The following is a 6,662-nucleotide window of genomic DNA, read 5'->3' as shown; positions in this document are numbered from 1 at the left end:
GTGATCATGGATGTTATTCAAGCTGTGTTGAATGCTGTGATTCTGGATGTTATTCAAGCTGTGTGTTTAATGCTGTGATTCTGGATGCTATTCAAGCTGTGTGTTTAATGCTGTGATCATAGATGTTATTCAAGCTGTGTGTTTAATGATGTGATCATGGATGTTATTCAAGCTGTGTTGAATGCTGTGATCATTGATGTTATTCAAGCTGTGTGTTCAATGCTGTGATCATGGATGTTATTAAAGCTGTGTGTTTAATGCTGTGATCGTGGATGTTATTCAAGCTGTGTTTAATGCTGTGATCATGGATGTTATTCAAGCTGTGTGTTTAATGCTGTGATCATGGATGTTATTCAAGCTGTGTTGAATGCTTTGATTCTGGATGTTATTCAAGCTGTGTTTAATGCTGTGATCATGGATGTTATTCAAGCTGTGTGTTTAATGCTGTGATCATGTATGTTATTCAAGCTGTGTTGAATGCTTTGATTCTGGATGTTATTCAAGCTGTGTTTAATGCTGTGATCATGGATGTTATTCAAGCTCTGTTGAATGCTGTGATTATGGATGTTATTCAAGCTGTGTTGAATGCTGTGATTATGGATGTTATTCAAGCTGTGTGTTTAATGCTGTGATTCTGGATGTTATTCACGCTGTGTTGAATGCTGTGATCATGAATGTTATAAAAGCTGTGTTTAATGCTGTGATCATGGATGTTATTCAAGCTGTGTTTAATGCTGTGATCATGGATGCTATTCAAGCTGTGTGTTTAATGCTGTGATTATGGATGTTATTCAAGCTGTGTGTTTAATGCTGTGATTATGGATGTTATTCAAGCTGTGTGTTGAATGCTGTGATTCTGGATGTTATTCAAGCTGTGTTGAATGCTGTGATTCTGGATGTTATTCAAGCTGTGTGTTGAATGCTGTGATTATGGACGTTATTCAAGCTGTGTTGAATGCTGTGATTATGGATGTTATTCAAGCTGTGTGTTTAATGCTGTGATCATGGATGTTATTCAAGCTGTGTGTTTAATGCTGTGATTCTGGATGTTATTCAAGCTGTGTTGAATGCTGTGATCATGGATGTTATTCAAGCTGTGTTTAATGCTGTGATTATGGATGTTATTCAAGCTGTGTTGAATGCTGTGATCATGGTTGTTATTCAAGCTGTGTGTTTAATGATGTGATCATGGATGTCTTGCAAGTATGATCGAACCCTACAAACCCTCCCGCGCACTCAGATCAGCCAACGCAGGGAAGCTGGAAGTACCCTCACTAAAAACGCCGGGACAACACTCCACACGTCCCAACCTCTTCTCCCTTCTGGCTCCAAAACTGTGGACTGCACTTCCCATTGCAGTCAGAACTGCAGCAGGATGTTATTCAAGCTGTGTTGAATGATGTGATCATGGATGTTATTCAAGCTGTGTGTTTAATGCTGTGATCATGGATGTTATTCAAGCTGTGTTGAATGCTGTGATCATGGATGTTATCCAAGCTGTGTGTTGAATGCTGTGATCATGGATGTTATTCAAGCTGTATGTTTCATGCTGTGATCATGGATGTTATTCAAGCTGTGTTGAATGCTTTGATTCTGGATGTTATTCAAGCTGTTTAATGCTGTGATCATGGATGTTATTCAAGCTGTGTTGAATGCTGTGATCATGGATGTTATTCAAGCTGTGTGTTTAATGATGTGATTCTGGATGTTATTCAAGCTGTGTGTTGAATGCTGTGATTCTGGATGTTATTCAAGCTGTGTTGAATGCTGTGATCATGGATGTTATTCAAGCTGTGTTGAATGCTGTGATCATGGATGTTATTCAAGCTGTGTTGAATGCTGTGATTCTGGATGTTATTCAAGCTGTGTGTTGAATGCTGTGATTCTGGATGTTATTCAAGCTGTGTGTTGAATGCTGTGATTCTGGATGTTATTCAAGCTGTGTTGAATGCTGTGATCATGGATGTTATTCAAGCTGTGTGTTTAATGCTGTGATCATGGATGTTATTCAAGCTGTGTTGAATGCTGTGATCATGGATGTTATTCAAGCTGTGTTCAATGCTGTGATCATGGATGTTATTCAAGCTGTGTGTTTAATGCTGTGATTCTGGATGTCATTCAAGCTGTGTTGAATGCTGTGATCATGAATGTTATTCAAGCTGTGTTGAATGCTGTGATCATGGATGTTATTCAAGCTGTGTTGAATGCTGTGATCATGGATGTTATTCAAGCTGTGTTGAATGCTGTGATCATGGATGTTATTCAAGCTGTGTTGAATGCTGTGATTCTGGATGTTATTCAAGCTGTGTGTTTAATGCTGTGATTCTGGATGCTATTCAAGCTGTGTGTTTAATGCTGTGATCATAGATGTTATTCAAGCTGTGTGTTTAATGATGTGATCATGGATGTTATTCAAGCTGTGTTGAATGCTGTGATCATTGATGTTATTCAAGCTGTGTGTTCAATGCTGTGATCATGGATGTTATTAAAGCTGTGTGTTTAATGCTGTGATCGTGGATGTTATTCAAGCTGTGTTTAATGCTGTGATCATGGATGTTATTCAAGCTGTGTGTTTAATGCTGTGATCATGGATGTTATTCAAGCTGTGTTGAATGCTTTGATTCTGGATGTTATTCAAGCTGTGTTTAATGCTGTGATCATGGATGTTATTCAAGCTGTGTGTTTAATGCTGTGATCATGTATGTTATTCAAGCTGTGTTGAATGCTTTGATTCTGGATGTTATTCAAGCTGTGTTTAATGCTGTGATCATGGATGTTATTCAAGCTCTGTTGAATGCTGTGATTATGGATGTTATTCAAGCTGTGTTGAATGCTGTGATTATGGATGTTATTCAAGCTGTGTGTTTAATGCTGTGATTCTGGATGTTATTCACGCTGTGTTGAATGCTGTGATCATGAATGTTATAAAAGCTGTGTTTAATGCTGTGATCATGGATGTTATTCAAGCTGTGTTTAATGCTGTGATCATGGATGCTATTCAAGCTGTGTGTTTAATGCTGTGATTATGGATGTTATTCAAGCTGTGTGTTTAATGCTGTGATTATGGATGTTATTCAAGCTGTGTGTTGAATGCTGTGATTCTGGATGTTATTCAAGCTGTGTTGAATGCTGTGATTCTGGATGTTATTCAAGCTGTGTGTTGAATGCTGTGATTATGGACGTTATTCAAGCTGTGTTGAATGCTGTGATTATGGATGTTATTCAAGCTGTGTGTTTAATGCTGTGATCATGGATGTTATTCAAGCTGTGTGTTTAATGCTGTGATTCTGGATGTTATTCAAGCTGTGTTGAATGCTGTGATCATGGATGTTATTCAAGCTGTGTTTAATGCTGTGATTATGGATGTTATTCAAGCTGTGTTGAATGCTGTGATTATGGATGTTATTCAAGCTGTGTTGAATGCTGTGATCATCGATGTTATTCAAGCTGTGTGTTTAATGCTGTGATCATGGATGTTATTCAAGCTGTGTTGAATGCTGTGATCATGGTTGTTATTCAAGCTGTGTGTTTAATGATGTGATCATGGATGTCTTGCAAGTATGATCGAACCCTACAAACCCTCCCGCGCACTCAGATCAGCCAACGCAGGGAAGCTGGAAGTACCCTCACTAAAAACGCCGGGACAACACTCCACACGTCCCAACCTCTTCTCCCTTCTGGCTCCAAAACTGTGGACTGCACTTCCCATTGCAGTCAGAACTGCAGCAGGATGTTATTCAAGCTGTGTTGAATGATGTGATCATGGATGTTATTCAAGCTGTGTGTTTAATGCTGTGATCATGGATGTTATTCAAGCTGTGTTGAATGCTGTGATCATGGATGTTATCCAAGCTGTGTGTTGAATGCTGTGATTATGGATGTTATTCAAGCTGTGTGTTTAATGCTGTGATTATGCATGTTATTCAAGCTGTGTGTTTAATGCTGTGATTATGCATGTTATTCAAGCTGTGTTTTTAATGCTGTGATCATGGGTGTTATTCAAGCTGTTTGTTTAATGCTGTGATTCTGGATGTTATTCAAGCTGTGTGTTTAATGCTGTGATCATGGATGTTATTCAAGCTATGTTTAATGCTGTGATCATGGGTGTTATTCAAGCTGTGTGTTTAATGCTGTGATTCTGGATGTTATTCAAGCTGTGTGTTTAATGCTGTGATTATGGATGTTTTTCAAGCTGTGTTTAATGCTGTGATTATGGATGTGATTCAAGCTGTGTGTTGAATGCTGTGATTATGGATGTTATCCAAGCTGTGTGTTTAATGCTGTGATTCTGGATGCTATTCAAGCTGTGTTTATTGCTGTGATTATGGATGTTATTCAAGCTGTGTGTTTAATGCTGTGATTATGGATGTTATTCAAGCTGTGTGTTAAATGCTGTGATTATGCATGTTATTCAAGCTGTGTGTTGAATGCTGTGATTATTGATGTTATTCAAGCTGTGTGTTTAATGCTGTGATTGTGGATGTTATTCAAGCAGTGTTAAATGCTGTGATCATGGATGTTATTCAAGCTGTGTGTTTAATGCTGTGATTCTGGATGTTATTCAAGCTGTGTTGAATGCTGTGATTATGGATGTTATTCAAGCTGTGTGTTTAATGATGTGATCATGGATGTTATTCAAGCTGTGTTGAATGCTGTGATCATGAATGTTATTCAAGCTGTGTTGAATGCTGTGATCATGGATGTTATTCAAGCTGTGTTTAATGCTGTGATCATGAATGTTATTCAAGCTGTGTTGAATGCTGTGATCATGGATGTTATTCAAGCTGTGTTTAATGCTGTGATCATGGATGTTGTTCAAGCTGTGTGTTTAATGCTGTGATTCTGGATGTTATTCAAGCTGTGTTGAATGCTGTGATCATGGATGTTATTCAAGCTGTGTGTTTAATGCTGTGATTCTGGATGTTATTCAAGCTGTGTTGAATGCTGTGATCATGGATGTTATTCAAGCTGTGTGTTTAATGCTGTGATCATGGATGTCTTGCAAGTATGATCGAACCCTACAAACCCTCCCGCGCACTCAGATCAGCCAACGCAGGGAAGCTGGAAGTACCCTCACTAAAAACGCCGGGACAACGCTCCACACGTCCCAAACTCTTCTCCCTTCTGGCTCCAAAACTGTGGAATGCACGTCCCATTGCAGTCAGAACTGCAGCATCACTCCCAATCTTCCGCCGTAGTCTGAAAACCCAACTTTTCAGACTCCATCATGGCCCATAGCACTTACCCCACCCCCTTAGATAGCATTTCTGTAGACTTAGATAGCATTTGATACAGACTTATAGCATGTTATGTAGACAGCACTATAATTGCATTGTATGTAGTCATAGTACAGATGTATAGCATAGTAGTATAGATGTATAATTTACATGTATAGTTTCATTATATAGATATTCCACTGTTACTTTCTTAGCTTACGCATGTTTCATGATAAATGTTTTATGTGATGTATTCCCACGCTTTTTTGTTTTTACTTAATGTAAGTCGCTCTGGATTAAGAGCATCTGCTAAATGCCTAAATTGTAAATTGTAAATTGATGTTATTCAAGGTGTGTGTTTAATGCTGTGATCATGGATGTTATTCAAGCTGTGTGTTTAATGCTGTGATTATGGATGTTATTCAAGCTGTGTTGAATGCTGTGATTATGAATGTTATTCAAGCTGTGTGTTTAATGCTGTGATTCTGGATGTTATTCAAGCTGTGTTGAATGCTGTGATTCTGGATGTTATTCAAGCTGTGTGTTTAATGCTGTGATTTTGGATGTTATTCAAGCTGTGTTTAATGCTGTGATTATGGATGTTATTCAAGCTGTGTTGAATGCTGTGATTCTGGATGTTATTCAAGCTATTTGTTGAATGCTGTGATCATGGATGTTATTCAAGCTGTGTGTTGAATGCTGTGATCATGGATGTTATTCAAGCTGTGTGTTTAATGCTGTGATTATGGATGTTATTCAAGATGTGTGTTGAATGCTGTGATTATGGGTAGGTATGTGGGCTCGTATAAAGCCTCAGGGAGCTGGACGCCCCTGCCTTACATAGTTCCGGGTCACCCTTGGGCAAGGTGTAGCACCCGTATGCCTCCCCCATCAGGGTCACGAGACTACTGCTTTGTAGTAGAGGCCATCCAGGGTCAAAGGCTAAGGGACCTCCCCTGAATAGAAAAGGGTGTCTGAAGAAGTTGCGCTCTCAGTACACATTTAGCAAACGACAAGATCATGAAGACACAAACTGATTGCACCAGGGTTAAAGCCCCTGCCACCTCCAGGTCATCCAAGTCGCCTATGGCCACAACCATAATGCATGACGGGCTGGTTCTAAATCCAGATGGAAGAATCAGTTCAGATGCTGACAAAGATGATCCGGAAAGAAGATTTGTACGCAGAAAGACACCTTTCAGCGTTAGCACTTTTAATGTTACAACTATTCGTACCATTCAAAAGAAACACGAGTTAGCGTTCCTCGCCCACCATCACAGTATTGATGTCATATGTGTTCAAGAGCACAGAGTGCACCATCCAGATGTACTTGTTCAAGAGAAGATTAACTCCTATACGCTCATCACAGCCTCAGCTGAGAAGAACAGTACAAATTCTACCATCAGAGGTGTTTTCTTCTGTCACCAAGAGCACTGAAAGCATGCC

This window comes from Protomyctophum parallelum (assembly GCF_964188405.1).
Source record: "Protomyctophum parallelum genome assembly, chromosome: 6".
Lineage (NCBI taxonomy): Eukaryota > Metazoa > Chordata > Actinopteri > Myctophiformes > Myctophidae > Protomyctophum > Protomyctophum parallelum.
This window is presented reverse-complemented; position numbering follows the sequence as displayed.